General features: G+C 41.9%; 1 long non-coding RNA gene across 1 annotated transcript; it reads left to right on the forward strand.

Annotated features, from left to right (window-relative positions):
* The first annotated feature begins 80 nt into the window (after positions 1-80).
* On the forward strand, positions 81-18791 carry LOC147830078 (uncharacterized). The gene is made up of 3 exons (XR_015443523.1): positions 81-14820; positions 15081-15206; positions 15394-18791. It is a non-coding gene; the product is annotated as an uncharacterized LOC147830078 (long non-coding RNA).
* The last annotated feature ends 2756 nt before the right edge of the window (positions 18792-21547 follow it).

The raw sequence follows: 21547 nt of genomic DNA on the forward strand, positions 1-21547 counted from the left end.
GAGTAAGTCTTTCTGTTGTAGTTTATAGACAATCTCAGGCTGTGCTAAAAGACTGGAGTGTATGGATTTAGTGATGGGCAAGATCATTGCCCTAGAATTATATGTAAGAATTACTTTTAAGATTTTAAGATTTGCTTCTAGAAGTATGAAAGTTAAATTATTTGAATATGTTACCATGTATAATTCCAGTTTAGATTGGATGACCCATAAAATGAACTTCTTAACTTAATACAAGGTCAGAATCTTCCAGGGCACCTTGAAAATAATGTTTTAAAGGCTTTCCTTGACACTGTTATCCAGAACTTTGTCTGGAACCAGCGTTAGCAAAACTGATAAGAATTTACCCTGGTTCTTAGTTTGTACCCGCTTTTCCTTGATTCCACATGAGTTGTCTTGCTTATAAAGCACTGAAGAAGAGAGCCTTCCAGAATTCTGGACCTGTATTACAAGGAATAGCTGCAGGTTGGATAAACTGCAGCATGGATAATTAGGAATTCAGTATACTTGCTGGGGAGGGTTTTATTTTGTTTTCAGGGACGTTCGATGCTCACCTGAAAATGTTTGGTTCACCTAACAGTTTAATTATTATAAAATTATGTAGCAGTTTCTATAAAGAATTTTATCAGAAGAATCCCCATGCAAAGTAAGCTTTTAGGAAGAGTAAAGAAGGCAAAAATAATTGGATTCAGAAAATAGATACAGAATAAATAAAATAAATGTGTTATTACAGGTTAAATTATTGTGTTCAATGGGTCAGTCAGACACTGGTTTTCTCTGCCACACTTCCTCTTTCTTAAATTTCTTTTTTTTTTTTCTTTTGGTACCGGGGATCGAACTCGGATCCTTGCGCCTGCGCAACAGGCGACAAAACCACTGAGCTAAATCCCCGGCCCTCTTAAATTTCTACTTTCATCCTAAAACTTTATAAATACTAGGAGTTAAAGATGTTTATAATATACTGTGAACATCTTTTTCATGTCAGTATACAAAACCTTGGTTTGTGAGAATTTGTTCATAATCCAAAGCACTTGTGTATCAAAGCAGAGAGAGCGAGAGAGAAAACCAGTTTTTATCCTGTGACATTTGGCATGACGAACCATTTGTATTGCAAGACATCGCTTGTTTATCAAGTTAAAATTTCTTAGAAATATTTGCTTGTCTTCCAGAACACTCATGGACCAAGTTACTCGCAATTCAAGGTTTGTACTTCAATGTGATGATTTTGCTAGTATTCTTTTGTGGCTATTCCATAACTCAGCCATTTACTATTAGTGATTAAGTAAATTTGGGCAGTGGAGCACTGACAAAATATAGGAAGGGACATTTAGAAGTCTGATGAGATTTTATTTAACAGACCTTAGGAATAGCTGTTCTCTTTAAGTGGCATAGCTCCACACTTCTTATCCCATAGTAATTATTCTTACTAAGTTTCTTCAGCTGACCAGGTGGAATCAGTAATTGCAAGAGTGTGTCCTACCACTCAGATATGTATTTCTACTGCCTCCATATTCTTTTATTTTTCTGTTTTCATTTTAAAGTACATCATTTGCACAGTGCAAGTTTAATAGGAAGAATTAAGTGGTCATATATTTAAAGTATTAGAATTCATTACTCAGAGATGAGTCTGGGAGGCAAAAGAGGAAAACAGCTAGAGAAACCACATAATTTTAAGCCCTTGGGTTTTTTAGACCCTCATTCATAAGTCTCATGATAAATGAGGATATTTGTAACCAAATTGAGTCAGGAACACTTTCCTGCTGCCTTTGAATATGTTTAAAATTATATATCTTTGAACTTTGTAATGACGTACATAAATAACTTTTTAAAATATGGAAGGTGTAAGAAGGAACATAGCTAAATTCACAACAAACTGAAAACTGGCTAAGTAACAAAAAACTTGTTAAAGCAATAAATGAGGGTCAAGATTAAATCTCAGTGCCTACTGGCAATATTTCAGTGTGTATTCAAGGCTTCTAGCAGTGTTACATAGTTTACTGCATATATTATTATTGAACATCAGAAAGGTTCATTTCCTCAACCTCTTAAGTCACACTGTCGTAAAGTCTGCACAAGACATCAAAATATAAGATGACCTTAGCCTTAAAGACAGAGGAAGTTTCTGCTGAATTAGAACATTCTTGGATAAGTTAAAAATAGCCTGTCTTCAAAACAAAAATTTGAGTTTTTTGTGAAAAGCTATGAATGTAATTACTTTAAATTGGAAGTTAAATTGTAGGTATTCCCCTATGTTAAGCACCAAGGCTCATATTTGTTTTGTGACTTTCCTCAATATCAAAATCAGTGAAACTTTGATCCAGTCTGTTCCTGCAATTTCAGGGGGATTACCACAGCATTGCAATGAGACACAAAAGAAGTAGTGATTTTAAGTCAACTTGAGTCAGATGTGAAGTACTGAATGAGCTATAGAAACTACTAGGCATTGTAGATAACTAATTTTAAAGACAAACTAGTGAGCTAACATTTTTTAAATAATTGAAGGAACTTCTGGATTTAATACTGCACATTTGTAAATTACATGGAAAGTCAGATTTATTAGATAATCATTAAGAAAATATGATAATAGAGTTAATAAATGGCCATACCTATTAAAATGTTCTTAATAATTTCTTATACCGTAAAATTTTCTGAAAAACCATTTAAAGCCACAAAAAATTGGGGAAATACGCTAATTCATTTCCATGTTTGTGGAGACTGCAAAAACTTGCGTAGGTGTCTGAAAGCGTGTCTTACCAGATACTTGCTTAAAATACCCTGTACTGCCTTGATTAAAGACTTCTATATATCCAGGTTACTGATAAAAACTAGACTAGACTGTAAATGGGTTCTTAGTTGTGTTTGGATTAAATAGCAACTTTCCTACTCTATATGTTACTGAATTGAAACTTGGCACATTTGTTGTCATCCAGTGGTGTTGCTTCTTAATTCAGGAAGCTCCAGTTAACCTAGAGGCAAGGAAGATCTTCCTAGGTTTATATCTTTTTGGTGAATGGAAGATGATTTTCCAGATTCATACCTTGAGCTGCTCTCTTATTTGAACTTAAGAAAGTAGACTCCAAAAATGTGCTTTTCCTTTCCTGATTTGCATGTAAACCAGTAAGAAGAGATCAGAGTCATATTTTTTCTTCCCAGCAGGCAGTTTTCACTTCTTTTTTTTTTGGTACTGGGGATCGAACTCGGGTCCTTGAGCTTGGAATTTTCAGTTCTTTTTGTAAAATACATCCTCTTGTCAAAGATTGTATTTGTGATCAAAGATTGCAGCAATGGTCTCTTTTTTACTTTTCTAGTAACTAGGAACAGAGTCTTTTTATTGATAATTTCCCAACATCTTTAAATATTGGGCACAAAAATCATTAAACTGTTTTCCAAGTGGCTTGGGTTACTTGGCAAGTAGGACCTTTGAGAGAGCCTTTCTGTTCTTTGATATTTATATCTCATTTCCTCACCTTTTAAGTAACCTCCCTTGAAGCTTGCTCTTCATGTATTCTTTTCTGAAGATTTGGTCTTTTTTAATCTTCCCCAGGAGTAGCATTCTGCTATCCCTTCCACCACCAACAACATTTGAACATGCTCAGATTTAACCTGTTCCCAGGCAAAAGATGAAATCATTTGAATCCCATGTCTCTTTCTCACTGAGGTCATAAACTCCAAGTAGATCATTGAAAGGAATTATGTCACCTTTTGGAGTGCATCTGATTTTTCAGTCATTTCCCATGCTTTCCCAGATTTGGTAATTTAGCCTAGGATACTGGTCCTGGACTGGTCTACACATCTTGCAAGTCACATCAGTTGTGTAGAATTTCATTACTGTTAAGCTTCAGACTTGCATTGCAATTCAAATTCCCTCCTTTTCTGCCTTCATTTAGAGGATATCTGATTCCATATTTGACAGATTTTATACTTGAATCTCATTTTCTTTATTCATGAAATGGAAATAATTACCTCTGAGGACTGTATGAAACTCAAGAAGCTAAGGCCTAGAGATGTTGTGAAGTAACTAATTTGCTCTCCTAGATAGCATCCTTGTTCTGGTTCTTTTACAAACCCAGCATGACCCTGAAAAATATTGTTGGAAGTGCTCCTGAAGAACAGTGTAAAGTAAGAGTAAAAGGCCTTCAGATTTTGGAACACTTTAGTTGTGTGACCCAATTAGTACAAAGTAAATACAGGTGCATAATTTATTTAATATTTATCCAAGCCCTAGGATGCAGGGACTATTATCTATTTTGTAGAGAATAAAGCTGAAGCTTAAAGACTTTACTTGGCTTAAGGTAAAAAAAAATTCTAAGTCTTAAATGCATTTTCAGAAGATTCCATAGAAAATGTCTCATTTGTTGCTTACAACAACTATAAGCATTTTTCCTTGAATTCATTGGTTCTCTTGAATCATGGGCATACCAATCAAAAGATCTCAGTAGCTCTTTTTAATATTATAGGGTTAATTTGTATTCTCAGACTTCCATGACCACAAAAGGCTTGGGCTAAGTTAAGGGACCAATTCTTGTTTCAGAACTGATTGTGGCCTCATCAAGCATTAAAGTGTTCTGCCAGGCAAATGAAATTGTCACAATTGGCCAAAACTACAGTAGAATCAGAATTTTTATTTAGTTTGTTAATCTTGGAGGCCATAGAATGAGTAAGCAGTGGACTAGGCAGATAACTTTGACTTTCTGAGGAGTTGGCCCTTTTCCAGAATCATGCAGACTCCCATTAACTTAGTGTTTATTGCCTGTTGGTGTATAATTCGCCTTATCCTAGAAGAAAATCAACAATGAATGATGAACAAATATACGTTTACTACTATCTGATTCCCTACTTTTATTTTCCTAGACAACATTTCAATCACTAGCTACTTTTCCATTCTAATAAATTTCTGTTGTGTTTTCACATTTTACCAAAAAGATACTTAAATTGATCCACTGATTTATGAGCCTTAATTCTTTTTTTTTTTTTTTTTTTGGTACCAGGGATTGAACTTGGGACCTCGTGCTTGCCGAGGCAGATGGTGGCCCCACTGCGCTAAATCCCCAGCCCTATGAGCCTTTATTCTGAATCTAGTATATGTAACTGTTCCAAGAGTTACAGCTGCTAAAAGTATTCTGAGAAGAGGGTTTCTGTTTTGCAAAGGTTGCATTTGTTTTCAGATGCTGGTAATCTTTGCTTCCCCTCTTGTCTGAGTCAACGAAGCCCAGCTTCTCCCTTTATGTCCAGGGTTCTCAGCTTCAACACTGCTAATATTTGGGGCTGGATAATTTGTTGAGGCATAGGGTGAGCAGAGACTATTCTGAACATTGTATAATGTTTGCCAATATCTTTGGCATCTACTCAGTAGATACCAGTAATACACAAAAAACCAGTTGTGGCAATCAAAAATGCCTTCTGACATTGCCAGTTACACTTGGGGACTGGGAGGTAAAATTACCCTGGAAAAGAACCATCACTTCATTTAAATGGGAAATCAAGCCCTCTCTTAGCCAGTTGCCTTAAGCAAGTCCCCGATATTACAGGCAAGTGACAGGAAAACTATTTAATTTGCAGTACTGGGGATTGAACTGGGAGAACATCGAGCTAGGTACCCAGCTCCTTTTTTTGAGACAGTATTAGTTTTTCCAATGATGGGACTAAATACCTGACATCCACTTAAAGGAGAAAATGGCTTATTTGGCTTCTGGCTTCAGAACTTCCAGTCTGAAATTGGCTGTTCACAAAGCAAGAACATCAAAGCAGAAGCACATGGCAGAGCAAAGCAGCTCAACTCAGTTCATGGTAGTCAGGAAGCATAGCAGGAAAACAGTACCAGAGAAAAGGGGATCAGAGATCAGATATAGTACCTAAGGTCACCCCTCTATGACCTTCCCAAACACTCAGAAGTGTCCTTTGTTAATGCCCTCAGTGGCTGCCAAGCCAATCAAGTCGACAACTGTCACATCCCACCTTTTGTCAAAACATCTTAAAACCAAGTTAACACATATCTAACATACAGCCGTCTTGCGTACAACTGAAAACAGTAATCACTTCCCTGAAGTCTGAACAGTTCCAGCACTGCTCAAAAGTACATGTCCAAAGTCTCTGGGACTTGAGGCAAACTCATAGCTGTGAATCTCTACAACAACCAAAACCAACATTATCCCAGGATATAATGGCACAGTGTAAGTATTCCCATTCCAAAAGAGAAGGAAGAGGGATAGAATCAGCCTAAAGCAAGGCTGAAACCTAGCAGGGCAAACATTAAGCCCTGTATGTAGCTCCATGTCCAGCATCTGGGGCACAAGGTAAGATAAGATCTCCAATCGCTTGGGGAGCCCCTCCCCTCTGGCCTTACTGATTACAGCCCATATGGCACCTCTCTTCAGCTGGCTACACTCACTACCTGCAGTTTCACTTGGCAGACATTCCACATTCTTGGCATCTCCAGTTTCCTGGGGTCTCCACAGCACCTTTAGCTTCACTGTCACAGCTTCATGCGTAGCCTTCTCATTGGCTCCCTGCCTGACTTTCCAGGCCTTACTCTTGAATCGGTGAAAGCCTCCATGGCTATTGGGTTCTGCATCCCTGTAAAACCATAACTAGTGGATGATGCCAAGGTCTGCCGCCTGGTCAAGCAATAACCAGGCTTCCTTGGACCAAGGTTGCTCTAGCCTCTTGAGTGCCTAGATGACTGAATTCAGAGACTCACCTTCCTATGTGGACCAGAGACAGCAGGGCACTCTGGGAATCCCTTTTCAAAACAAAGCCTTTCAAAGGAGTTTAGCCTTTTTCACCCTTGAGCCTGTGATGAGTAGGGTCTTGATGAAAACTGGGGTGTTCTCAAGGCATCCTTTTTCTTGCCCCCATTCAAGTATCTGGTTTCTTTTTAATAACCCTAAACTCTTTAACAACCACACTTCCTTTGATGCTAACTTGATGTGGTCCTTTTGGGGCCAAAATTTCAAGTTTTTCAAATACTTCTACTCTTTTTGTTCCCTATCAATCTGGCTAAAAGCAAACAGTAGTACCTATGTTAGAGCCTGAATGTTGAGTAGCTTTGAAATTTCCTCCGCCACATAAGTGAGTTCACTACTCTTAACCACTTACCAGTCCAATTATTTAAATACAAGATGACCAAGATTTGCATTTTTGTTAATTTTTATAAGATAATAAAGATAAAAATGACAATTTTATCAAATTTGTTCAATAATTTTTCTGTGTATAGTATATTTTAAAACATTCATTACCCAATGCAACATTACAATGTGGACAGTAGTATCTAGTCTCTTTCTGAGTTCTTTTTGTATTATTATTTTTCTTTGCACAACACACTTTACACTGTCATGTTGGCCTTTCCTTTTTTCCTGTGAGTAGTATAATTTTAATAAAATGTCTACCCACTAAACGTTAATGGTGAAGACGTCGATGATGGACATCCTGGTTAGCATATTGCTTTCCCGTATTCTTCAGTTATTCGGCCTATTAGACCTAAATTGTAAATGACTTTTTGAACATCCTTGTTTTGAATAAATAACAAATCAAGTTTCATGTTGTTTGGTCCAGAAGGTGCATAAATATTTTATAATAATATTTTTCCCTCACTTTTTGATTATAGGATAGCTTGTTAGATATTGGTCAACTCTGTCAACACCACCCATAGAATTATTATAATCATTGACTACTATTGGAAATTTTTTAGTTTTGTTCCTTCTTTCAACTTCTCTCATTCATGTCATATAGTTGACAATAGGGAAACCTCTTTTTTGTATTTCCATTTCATAACACAGACTTTTCTTCTCTGATATGCTAACTTCTCCTTTATTCAGTTTTTTCTTTTGCAGATCTTTTGCCACTTCCTTCTGATTCACTCTCAGTGTTCCAAACATGTCTATTTTGTATTGTAAAAGAATATCACTGAGTTCTGGAGAAGTATAAAAATTATATCTAATGTACTTATAATAAGAGTTTTTATAGATTGTAGCACAAAATTATAGGATTTTACAAATAAACATGAGTTAGTAAAAGAAAATAACCAGAAATCATTGGATTTCACTAGAAACAAACATTGAAGGCAAACACAATGTTCTAAATAAAAAAGTATACTAAAAATATTTGATATAAAACAGACATATGAGTGTATCTCAAGCAAACAATCGACTGGTTGAAATGACACCTGCCCAAGTGACACTCAGGAGAGTCAGCACATAAACAAATGCACTGCCTGTGTGGCACTTGGGGAAAACTATTAAATGATTAAACATTCAATCTCCAACAAAGACTTAGGACATAGACAAAATGTAGACAAATATTTTGCCAGAGTGTAACATGCATGGCCTCTAGTCTACTTCCCAGTAGAGTCCTCATTCCCAGCTGAAACCTTATGAGCCTAGCCTTTACTGTCTGATTCTTCTCAGCAGTCTGGGAATCACCCATCAGACTGTTTTACAGCATTCAGGAACAGTCACCACAACAATCTCATTTCTCTGGTACCAGTTTTCTGTATTAGCTTTCCTACTGCTGGGACACAATACCTGATACCCACAACTTAAAGGAGCAAATGGTTTCTTTGATTCGTAGTTTTAGACCTGCCAGTGCTTGATTGGCAGGTTCCAAGGCAAGAGCATCTTGGTGGAGGGAATGGCAGAGTAAAGCTGCTCAATTCATGGTGACCAGAAATGGAGCAGGGGATCACTGCCAGAGAAAAAGGGACCAGAGACCAGACATAGCATCCAAGGTTACCCCTCCATGACCCAGACACACTCAGAAGTATGCTTTACTAATCCCCAAACCAGTCAAGTTGCCAACTAAGTTTAACCTTCACAGATACAGTCACTAAGTTACCCAAGTTGATCTGGAACTTGCCATCCTCCTGCCTCAGCCTCCCAAATAGCTAGGATTACAGGAATGCATCATCACACACAGCCAGAAAAATATTTTTAATCAGCTAAAATAACCACCATTTTGAGTACTTGAGTTAAGACCATCTCAGAGATGAATGGACCTGCCCAGTGTCACGGTAAGGGACAGAGCTGCTATTCAGTCCAGGTGGGTGGGATTCTGATACACATGGTTTTTTCCGGGGCTCTATCCTATTTCCTGCCCTTGAACAGTTTACATTCGCATTGAGATGCTTGAGCCTGAGACTCTACGGAGTTGTCTCTTGCGGTTTCCAGGTATTCCGGGCCTTTCTGCTGCAGGTTGCTGGGTCATGGTATCCTGAGAACATGCCTTATAGTTACGACGTCCTCCACCTGCTGTGCTCCCTACCTGACAGAAACTCCATTCCTGGCAGCCCCATCAAGATGCCCCCAAAATCTGATGAAAGATGTTGCTTATGTAACAATGACAAATAAGCTCCCCAAGAATCCATTTTCTTAGGTCCCAAATAAGATTTTATCTGAAATTTTTTTTTTTAAATTTAGGACATCTGTACCTTTCTAGGAAGTCTTATTTTTCTCTGGCTTTCCCAAAGAATTTCAGAAACATTGCCTCCAGACCCTAGAAAAGGCTGGGGAATTCTGTATCAGGAGGTTTTGAGAAATTCCTCTAGGCTAAGTCCTAAGGGTTTAGAGTGATAATCTTTAGTTTACTCCCCAGTCAAACAAGGGGAAAAGATACCTAAGTATGAGTTCATGATCCTCTGCCAGACTGTATCAGTCTCTCAGGGTACACTGGGGACAGCACCAAAACCATGTGGAGCTAACTCGTGGACCTCTTGGGCTTTCATATTAGCACTGGTTTGATCCAGCAAAGCTGTCAGTTGAATTTGTCACTAAGTAACTCAAATCTTGAAGAAATCACTTTATTTCATCTACAACGAGACCAGAACCAGGATCGGAGTGTGCTCCAGATTTAACTACCTCCCACCTGAGTTTCAGAGCAAACACACCCTTAGGTGCTGCCTAATCCCTTTGAACCTTGGAGTCACCTCAGAGCCCTTTTCTGGTACTAGATGGAGCCATCCACAGAGGTCCTTACTCAGTCTTGGGCCCTGGCAGGGCTGTGTGGGAGTAGAAGATGTTCAACTCTCCGAACCAGTTATGGGTGACTGCTTTAAGCTGCAACCCTGAAATGAAGGCTGTGTTTAATCAGTGAACAGTTGGCATTTTTTGAACAACATCCATTTTTTATATTAAACTGCCTTAAGTTACTTAATACCTCATACACCCTTTCAAAAGTAAACCAGTGCTCAGGAAGATGTTTATCACCTACTTCCTGTGTTGCGCCTTAGTTGGAGGCAGATGAGGGCCTAGAGGCTGTGTCACGGGTTGCTTTGGACTTCTGGCTGTCACAGTCTGTTTGAACCCATGTGTGATATGGTGTCAGATCCTTGGGGGCTTTGAGGGTGTGGTGAGAGTTGCTTCTAGACTTGAGTAAAAGAAAAACAAAAAGCTCTGTGGTCAAATACTCTGTTTTGGCCAGGAAAGATGGCACAAATGGAGGAAAACCTTGCCATTGGTCAGCAGAGCACCCTAAGGTCTAAGCCAGGAGGGCACCTTCTCTCTGTAGTTCTCATGACTGAGGAGTCTTAGTGCTCACACTTAAATGTCTCACTGTCCTTTCATTCCTGAAAGATTTCCATACAGTATTACATTTGACTTTTCTGCCAATCCCATGAGGCAGGACAGTTACCCCATTTTATGAGAAGATAAGAGGGGAGACAGGTGGCTCAGCGGTTGTCAGAACTGGAGTCTCAGAGGCTGTGGTACCAGAACAATGAAGGGGGAAGCTAACCCCACACATGCCCACTTGGTTTGGGACAGCACCCCCAGTGCCAACATGGAATCTTGGGTGCTGCCAATGTGGAACCTGTCTTTTCTCAGAACCTTTTCAGCATTTAAAGCGCTCTGATTTCACAACTTGTATCAACTATGGTGAAATGAACTCAACTGGGTGTGAAATATTTCATTCATAAAAACTCTGTCTGTTCTAAGTTGTTCATAGTAAACTATCTTGTACCTCGTGTTTATCATTCCCCATCACTGAGCCCCCTGTATACATATGTATTGTATTAGGTCTTAATACAAAACCTCCTTATGGAGGATGGAGCACCCTGGCCCCTTTAGCAGACACAAAACGGCATGGGGCTTTTATTAGGGTAGAATTGATCCCATACCAATGCCTCTAAGAGGCACTCTGTGCTTGGACAACTTGAATGCCTTACGGGGCACTTGGGCCACTATACTATCCCAGGGGCCCATAGATGACCTCCCTTTTGACTAATTGGCATGGCACTACTCTGAAGTGGGAGGCAGGCTAGCTATGTGATCACCTAAACAACCCAAGAAGTGTAGCCAGTGGGAGGTGTCAACATGCAGGGCATCCAGCCCAGCCCAGCCCAGGCTTGGGTGAGTTTAGAGGGCTCTGCATGCCATTTCAGAAAAAAAGCAGGGGCCTGGCAAAGGAAAATTATATTAATTTTGAGTCTGACCAAGGAGACAACATAGAAAAAAGGTGATCTTCAGCCCAGCAATTGAGATTCTTGCAAGGAAGGTCCAATAATAAGAGTCATTTGACCTGGTATGGTTTATGGTCAGGGATAGGGGTTATGGTGGGGATAGGGTGATGATTGGTCTCACCTGTAGCCTTTTCTGTCAGGGCCAGCAGGACCTGCCCAAGCTGGAAGGCAGGGTTCTGGGGGTGGCAGCTGAAAACTCTAGCCCCTGATAGATCCTCAGGAAGTACTTCCACCCACTCTGCATCCCCAGGCCTCTACCCAGACCTCTCCTTGTATCTACCCACCCTCCCCTGTTAATCCCTCCTACTGACATTTGTCAGCTGTATCCAGTTTTCGCCTTGGGGAAACAGACACATAAAAAGAACTGTGTCCTCAGCTAGCTGCGTCCTCCTCACCCACTCATATCTCCCCTGGAGCTTAGGAAATAGGACTTCAATGCATTCTTCTGATGCTGATTGAATTCCTCCTTTCTGGGCAGCTTCATGTGCCATTGGCACAAATTGGGGAAAGGAGCAGAAAAGGTTTTAAATAGCACACAAATGGCCAATTTGCACTGCTGACATTGGCTGGTTATTATAAACAAAAAATCCAGGTGATGCAATTTGTTGCAACTGTCTTTGGCATGGGATTGGATGTGGGTTTACATTTTTTGAGAGCACACATGCTCCATTAGTGGAATGGAAATAAACCTACCTACCAAGTGCCAACTCTGTTTTTGTTACATGCTTTGGGACCATTGCAGGGTGTGGTTGCAATTCAAACTGCAATTTGCTTTAGTGTCCAAATAAAATGTAGTTGTCATCCATTCCTGGCCTAGGCAGGTGACTTGTGGGCACTGGGTGCTGTTGAAATCAGCAATTTCTAGGAACTGGAAGCTGAGACTGCCATAAAAGGAAGCCACTTCCGAGGGCTATATTTAGACATGTTAGTTTCTAGAAATGGCCACTACAGGCCACAGTCCTGGATTGCAAATAAATACTTTAAACTCATGTCACTCATAGATAGTCTCTTCTGAGACTTTTGAGAGGGTTAACATCATGAAACCACAGCTTTTATTTACAAACATTATTAGGTCCTGGGTCTCTTATACCCAGGAGAGAATAGCTAACTGACCTGGACCCTGGCCACCCACTAGCTTCACTACTAGTAGATGAAGAACTTGGATCTGTGCCTTGGTCAGATAACAAGTATGCAGATCAGGGACCTTCTCGGTGGCTTAGGAATGAATGAAGTGTCACTTTGCACAAATACCAAGGGTCTACAATACTTTGTCAAACCAAGTACTTTGAGGAGAGCAGGGTTTATTTCATCCACAGACACTTGAAATAGACCTTAACAGAATGCTCTAGAATTGGCGAATTTTTGTGTTTGAGTGACCCTTTAGGCATTAGCATTTCATAGCTATTGTCTTCCTTTTTAAGGCCAGGAAGACAGATCTTGGATGGATGAGGAAAATAACAGCACATGAAAGGACTTTTTGTCCAAAACCACAGTATTAGTTGAATCTGAAATTAGAGGCCAGGATTGCTATTGCCTAGCTCCAGGGTTCTTTACATCTTGCTGCCTCTCTGTTACTTGTTTCTAATTTTTCTCATCCTCTCCCCTGGAGAAGTCAGCCAGAGGAAACCACCTGTCATAGACATGTACCTGAAATTCCACCATTAGAACTTGATGCTCGAATGTGAATTAAGAGTGCAGGTGCTTCTGAAAGGAGGGTATCTCTAACTCAGGGATTTTCTACCAAGTGCCAAATAAGAAGTATTTTAGGTTTTGCATGCCATACAGTCTCTGTGGCAACTACCCATTTAATTCTGCTTTTCAGTACAAAAGCAGCCATATGCTACATAATAAATAAATCATTTCTGGAGACCATACTTTAATTTCTTATAATTTCACATGTCACAAAACTTGATTTTTTTGAACTTTTATAAATGAGAAAACTATTCTTACTTCTTAGGCCATACACAAACAGGCTTGGGCCACATTTGGCTAACAGCTGTGGCTTATTGACTCTTGCTTTAAGGTGTCCTCTGTCGGTGCTTTGTGAATAAAGTTCTGATGAAAGAAATGGATGGGGAAATTGAGCATGCAGGAAACCGCTGGTCACCCCAGACAAGTCTCCTGAGGCCTTCCATAAGGGGGCAGCTCTCTCCTGGGCTGTCTGTGCAGCCACTGCATTTGGGGCACACCATGATAGCCCTTCAGGCCACATAAGTGCTGGCAACTGCTGGCCAGCTGAGAGTGAACCAGATGTTGCCTCACCCTGCATCACACCTGTACCAGTATTCATCTCTCTTTTCCTCCCCACACATCTCTTTCTGAGGATTTCCACCTTATCACAAAGGGGCTACAAGGTCAAATTGTTCTAAGTTGCTCTTAACATTTGCGGGATTTGAGCCATACCCTCAAAAAAGTTTTGGATTTTGGAGCATTTTTTATTTCATATATTCAGATTAGGGACATTCAACCAATAAATTTTATGCAAATATTTCAAAATCCAAAAACCTTGGAAATCTGAAACACTTCTGGTTCATTTCAAAGAGACACTCAACCTGTATCTCATTTAGTTTTCCTGGGCAGAACGTATAGCAAGGTGCAATTATCACTATTTTACAGATGGGAAAAACTAAGGCTCAGAGCACAGAGGGACTTACTCAGGGCACGGCAGGGGACCAGGGTTATGTTCTAGGTCTGATTCCAAAGCCTGCATGCAGTTGGCTTAATGGGAGGGATTTGTAGAGAAAGCTCCCACAGGCACCAGCATCATTTCATCCTCCAAAAAAAGGAGACTGACCACCCCTCTGGCCTCAGTTTACCCTTTGTCTCACCCCAGCTAAGCTTAGGCCTGACAGCCTCTCTGTGGTCCTTCTGCCACTTTGCCTGGGTAAAAAAGAGCTTCCAACTACTGGCAGTAGCCACCACCTACTCCACCCTCACCTATGGAAGAGCACAGTCTCCAGAGAGACCTGTCAGAACCAAAGGCCCTTTTGCATGCATAGACCTGAGAGAGATTTTGTATTTATTTATGATGTTTTTGTATACATATTTATTAGCTTGTCTGACAAGCAGACAGTACTCAGTATATAATTGTTGAAGGAATGAGTGAATGAGCTAATACCCCTGGAATTCCTGGATAGGATTCCCTGAGTTTAATGTCAGTAGAGTAATCTACAGGGGTTTTCTGCCATATAGATTGGATCACCATGTAATAAGGATCCAGAGGAGCGTCCCATGGACTCAGCTCTTTGCACACATTCATTGCATCCTCCTGGGTATCTTCAGTCAGCACCCTCATTACTCCATTTTACAGAACAAAGGACTGAGTTCAGTGACATCAAGGAACTTTGCTCATGCTCACCAAGCTGGTCAGTTGTGGGGTAAGTTTGGACCCTCCACCGCCTGTTTTCTCCACACACTAAACCATGCCAATAAAGAAAGCTCCAGAACTAACCCTAAGGATAAAATCTGGGCCTCAAGTGAAGCTGTGCTGAGAAAGGAGGGAGCCCAGAAGCCCCCTGCTTCCCTGCTGAAGCACCAGGCACAGCTACACTGGGACTAGGCCGGAACCACTTGTGGTTGTCCTCACTCCCTGCTGGCTGCATGCAAGGGCTGCAATTCTAATATTTTTCATTGGCAGGCACTGCAGACAGATACACAACTGACGTCACTGGCGACTTTCTCTCAGAAGGGCATGGCCTGGATGTACCTACTTCTCACTGACTGTCCTGGGCTGGAAGTCCTGCCACAGAGGCCAGATCCCATGGTATGTTACTGCATCTGGCTTTCAAGAGTCCCCTATAAAAAGGCATACATGAAAAGGGCAATTGAGGTCAGATATGTGAGAAGGAGCTGCAGGGCAGAGGGAAATGGGGAAGGTCCTTTTACTTTCCTGGCAACTCTACCCTGTGGCCAGGTGACCCCTGTGTCTGCCCTTTGCTTGTGCACATCAGATTGCTGGGCCCAGCGTCATGGATACGCCCTTGGAGGAGAAGATGGTTTATGGGCCCAATGAGCAGTGTGGAGGCAGCTCTGGCCTACAGCAGCCTCCTCATAGGTCTCCAGTGAGGACTAGCCACCGCTTCCCTCAGCTCGCCTAGCAGTTCCAGCTCCTGCTCCCAGCTCCTTAAACATGTACCGCCCTCGATGAGCCTTCAGCTGCCATGACCTCCTTCTTAGAAAGCAGCAAGAGAATTAAAAACAATAAGGCTTTTTTTCTGATGTACATACTTTATCTTTTGTGGGAGTTAGGGGTCATGGAGATTGACCCCAGGGCCACACACATGCTAAACAAGAGCTCTACAACTGAGTTACAGCCCTTTTTATTGTTTCATTTTTTGTTTTGAGATAAGGTCTCACTAAATTGCCCAAGCAGGCCTCAAACTTGCAATCCTCCTGCATGAGCTTCCTGAGTAGCTAGGATTACAGGCATATACACCTCATAATACTCATCTTAAGGTTTGAGGTCACAAACTAGTGAGGGGCTGCACAGGGAGACCTACTGAGCTCTCCCCAGCATCAGAGCCTGCAGGGTCCTAACCCTTTCCCTTGGCCATGAGACTAGCAGGTGGACTCTGCTTCCCCACCCTCACCCAGCCCTGCATAGCCCCTGGACACACTGTTTCCAGCTCCACTGTTTCCAGCTCCACTGTTTCCAGTGCACAAGGCTCAGGAGTGCAACTACAAGGGTGAACCTCAGGCAGTGCAGTACACTACAGGGGAGAGAACCTTGTCTTCATATGCGAGGAAGGCTGACCCTGGCAGCAGTGGGCCTTGTTCAGCTTGCTTCCATTTGAGCTGTGGTGGTTTCCATAAACCACAGGTCCCGGGGCCAGCAGCATTGGCATTGCCCATGAGCTTGTTAGAAATGCATATCTGCTCCTCATCCTAGACCCAGTGAATCTGACTCTGTGAGTGGGCTGGGTAACTGACGGCCAGGAGGTTTAACAGACCTTTTAGTGACCTGCCACCCCTAATGTCAGAGACCCACCGATTTTTATTCCCCACCATTCTGAGGGACACAAAGTTGTTCATGCACCCAAAAGTTCTTTTCTTTTATTTTATACAATATATTACATCTATGTACTATTATTTTAAAACATCTAGAAAAAAAGTTACAAGGATAAGACCAAGATGAAATGAATAATATTTTTCAATGTCTTGTTACTCTCTGATAACACAGAATGCACTTTAGGCAACATTAGACATGAGTGATTATGGGTGTGTCAACCTAAAAAACAAAACAGATTCTCCAAAGAATACTGAAATTTATTTGGTCATAGCACAACAATACAATGGGAATACACATGCCATTGTAAATGGGAGGCATAGTTAAAGAGGTTGAGGCAAGGGGAAGCTTTTAAAGCAAATGTGAGGAAAAGTACATCAGACACCTTGAGACAATAATCCTTGGCCACAATGATCAATAGTGAGAGTGGCATTATTAATGAGAATGGCAAGATTGCACAATCCTGGACAGTTGCTGGGCACATGTCTTTGTGGAAGTGGTTTTTGTATAAGGTTGTGGTGGTCATTATATAAGCATATGATTCTGGAAGAGATTTTTGTGATAGTTAATATCAAGCAATCATGTGTTAAGACTTCCTTCATGACCTTCTAGCTTTATTTATTGTTAGGCTTGACACAAGTGACTCCATTTTGACTCTAACAACTCACATTTCTTTCAAAAGTGTAAAGCCATATTTCATTAGTCTTTTGGCTAATTCCCATTTTGGCAAACTCTGCCAGAACTAATCAAAATGCTGATATTTTTACTGTGTGATGTGGCTGAGGGTGAGCTCACACTGGGAGTGGAAGGAGGACAAGGCTGCCATTTGGGGGCTGCTTACTGTGATTTCCTTATTAGTGTTATCTTCAGTCAGAGATCTCTTCAGCATTGGTTTAAAGTTGCTTGTCCTTTTTTACAAGAGTAAGTTTACTTAAAAGTAGATAACAGAATGTCTAAATCCTCTTCATGGGTACATGTAAGCTGCAATTTGCTGACTCCCTCCACCCCACCTACACACACAGAATGCCCTCCACCTGCATGGCAGTCTAGGGCTCCAGAGTCCATCTGCATGAATGGCACTGCAGAGCTTTCTTTCTCCACCTCTTCTAGAAGTGAAATATTGGGCTAAATGGATGAACTTTTATATCCTTTCCTTGGCCCCATGGCCCATCTTATACTCCCTCTGGGATGCATGTCCCCCACTTTGGGGACCCCTTCTCCCAACTAAATGCAGTACTCCTCTGCTTTCTCTAAAGGCCTTATAGAAGCTCTTAATGATATCTTAAATCAAGAGGATCTGCTCATAGCTGTAAAGTCCATATAAGAAAGGTTCAATCCAGGGGGTCGGGAGACCACATGTTTCCCTCTCCTCTGTGACTAGCTCTTCACCTGAGAGGTTCAAACCCAAGAGTGTAGAGTGTTGCCTGAGGGCAGCATGGCAGACACAGGTACTGGGCAGCTCAAAGCAGGCCACACTAGGCCCTGACCCTGCACCCCACCCACCAGCCTGACCCACTGTGGGCACACTCCTTCAGAACAAAAGCAGGGGAAGTAGGAGGGAGGGGCCACTGCTTCACCAGCTTCTGTGGCATTTCTGAAATCTCATTTCCTCTCATAACTCTGAAGCAGGTGCATCTGTTTTTAAGTATATCTTCACTTGCTATTCTGATTGTGTGAGTTGCAAGGTTTTTTCCAAGGACTGACCTCCTATTTTTTCCTCTGGTGGAGGCACTGAGAGCAGCCAGTCCTTCAGCCAGAATCAGCTGGGTAGCAGGAGCACCCCCTCATCCAGCCCTTGGCAAACATGTGGGGACACTCCACAGACCCGAGCTGGTTAAGCCCCAGTGGAGCAGGGAGTAGTCCCTAGAGAGGTTACCCAGTGCTTTGTGTTTTGGCTCCAATCCTGCAATGAAGTGTGTGCCTGGCCCCACCCAGGAGAAGCAAAAACAAAAACAGGCCAGCCCACACACCTTCTTGGGGAACCTCAGCTCCTCAGGGAATTGGGAGTGGCTGGTAACAAACCCAAAGGAAGCAAATAGCTTCTCAAATAAAAAACTAGAACTCAAATCCAGGCATCTGCATCTATAGGCACCCCAAGAGAACCAACAGATACAATTAGGAGGCCCAATGCCTGTGTGAGAATTTCAATTTTCATTTGAATGGAAATCTTTAAAATTAATGTAAACATATTCCACATCATAGAATGATCATCTCACAACTGTTTCTAGAGATTTCAGAATCAAATAGTACTGATTTAAAAAAACTGAATAGAGCTGGGTATGGTGGTTCATGCCTGTAGAACCAGCTACTCAGGAGGGCTATAGTAAGACCCCTTTTCTTGAAAGAAACAAAAGGAGGAAGGGAGGGAAGGGGGGAAGGGGGGAAGGAAGGAAGGAAGGAAGGAAGGAAGGAAGGAAGGAGAAGGCCTTGAGGGAGGGAGGGTGGGAGGAAAGAAGGCAAGCATTTCATTCATAAATGCCATGCTGGTGTTCTGTCCAAGTGAAATGTGTCGGTGCCTCCAATATAGGAACCCATGGAGAAAACATATCATCCTGCCTCACCCTGGGGAGGCGCCACTGAGCACAATCTTCTTAGCATTTGAGGTCAGAAAACACTGGTCACATTAAAGGAAGTGTGCTAACTTGCATTTGGGGTTGGGATTATAGAAACTTTTGCTATTTCATTTGTACATTGATTTTGATTTTACAAATAACTTCCTTTCATTTTTTTTGTTTTGTTTTTTGTTTGGGATTTTTGAAGGGTTTGGTTTGTTTTAGGGAAGGAGAGAGTTACAGTGCTAGGGATTGAGCCATGTCCTTTGTATTGAGCTACATTCCCAGTGCCCACCTCTTTTTTTTTTTTTTTTACTTTATTTTGAGACAAGGTCTAACTGGCTGGCCTCAAACTTGTGATCCTTCTCCCTCAGCTTGCCACAGTGCTGGGACAAAAAGCAAGTGTCACCATACAGGGCTGATTTTGATTTTCAAGTTATACAAGAACTATTGAAGTATACAGAGTTTAAATAATTTTATGTTAATTTATGTATATGTTAAATATTGTTTATGTTTAAGAAATATGATAAGCAAAATAATGTAAATCAGTCTTCAAGGATCATAAGACTCTTGATTTTTTTATTAAAAGAGGTTTGTACATGACTTAGATTTAAATATCACTACTCTCACCTTTGAATCAGGTAGCCAGCACTGTCAACAGCAAAGGTGAATGCTAAAAGAATTTAGAGAAGTCTTTTAAGGCTGAGGTCTAGCAGAGAGAGGGACGCCAGGGAGGTATTTCATCACATGGCTATTTACCAGGAGTGGCGACTAAGCTGACATGGAAGAGGAGGAAAAGGACAAAGGCCATAGCTGGGGAAGAAACAGCGAGCCTGCTTGCCCAGGCTACAGGAGGGGCTACTTACTATTGTACCAGCGTCATCATTTGCACCTGAAATTTTGGTTTCTGGCACTTTGTGGGCAATAAATACAAAGTGAATGTCATACGTGCTGTTGACTAACGAACAAGCTAAAATATGATTTGATTGCGCGCGCGCGCACACACACACACACACACACACAGGTTTTCCCAGGGAGCAACTGCAGATGCCTCAGAGACACAACAGGCAGGTGAGCTCATCACCCCTGGGAGGGAGGAAGTGGCTCCCTATCTGGATTTTACCTGTTCCATGGCCTTGGCTAAGGTGGTTGTGAAGTTCCTCACTCCTTGGTCTCCCTTGACAGTGGACTAGAGGATTACAGGGGTTAGATCTGGCCAGGAAGCCAAAGGTCACAGCTTTGTCTGGGTCAGTCCTCACTCTTCCCAGGAACCACAGTGTCTGCAGGAGCAGAACAAGAAATGCAGCAGTGCAAGAGGTTTAGAGTCAGAAATGGTAAAGTGTGTGCAAGTCAGCGAGCAAGCTCATAACACAGCAAGGACCGCAGGGACCTGACAGAGAAGCAAGACCAGTCAACAGCTGCATGGCACCTCCACCATTGAGCGAGGATGTCAGCTGCCTGGTCCCTTTAGACAGAAACCTCAGAGATCTGGGCTCCCTGCCTTCTGAGACAGGAACCTGCTAGAATCTCATGTGGAAGGGTATGGTTAGCGAGAGAAAACAAAATAAGAGACAGATCAAGACACACTTAGAAATAAACAGAAAAAATGAAGCACTGGGGAGTCACTTCCCAAAGCCTCAGCTTCCTGCCAACTCTGAGAGTATTTGACCCCACCCCAAGTGTACACACGTGCTCAGGCAGCCATAACAATGGTACGACATAATAAAGTACCACAGTTCTTGAAGCTGGAAGTCCCACTCAAAGTGTTAGCCATTTTGGTTTCTCCTGAGGCCTCTCCTTGGCCTGCAAATGACCACCTTCTCACTATGTCTTCACTTGGCCTTTTCTCTGTGCACAAGCATCCTTGGTGTCTCATCCTCTTCTTATAGACGTATGGGTCCAGGAGGATTAGGGCCAAATCTTTATGAACTCATTTAACCTTAATTATATCTTCAAAGGCCTTATGTCCAAATACAGTCACATTCTGAGGTGTTGGGGATTAGGACTTCAATATATGAATTTGGAGGAGGCACAGTTTAGTCCATAACAGCAATCAAGTGGCACCAAGTAAGGTTAGGGAGGTCAGGCTGCAGCCCTACCTGCAATAGCAGCTTCACACACATTTATAAGAAGACCATGCAGTAGCCTCAGAAATGGCCAAACCTCTCTCCTTTCCTCAGCCCCTGGTAGAGATGGATGAATTTGACCTTTGACCTAGGGTCCTGTCTACAGGCTATTGAACCAGCACCAAAAAGTCACCATATCCATCTTGGTGAAGGTGGAACAAAGAACTATTTCTCATTGACTCACAGGATCTAGGTGAGCCTCAGTGGCCCCATTGACCACTGATCCAAAATCTGCTCAGCATGGCGTAGGCCACCTCTGGTGCCCTTCTGGGGTATGATTACTCAGACAGCAAAGGAGTATGTGCAGCTCCTAGACCTGGCTAAAAACACACCTGATCCCTGGTGCAACATCACAAGCTGGGTCCATGAGTCGCTTACCCCAGACACTACATACACCAAAGAGCTGTGGGATTCAGACTGT

This window comes from Heterocephalus glaber, unplaced genomic scaffold (assembly GCF_053883595.1).
Source record: "Heterocephalus glaber isolate CG9 unplaced genomic scaffold, H.glaber_assembly_v1.0 deba00000331, whole genome shotgun sequence".
Taxonomy (NCBI): domain Eukaryota; kingdom Metazoa; phylum Chordata; class Mammalia; order Rodentia; family Bathyergidae; genus Heterocephalus; species Heterocephalus glaber.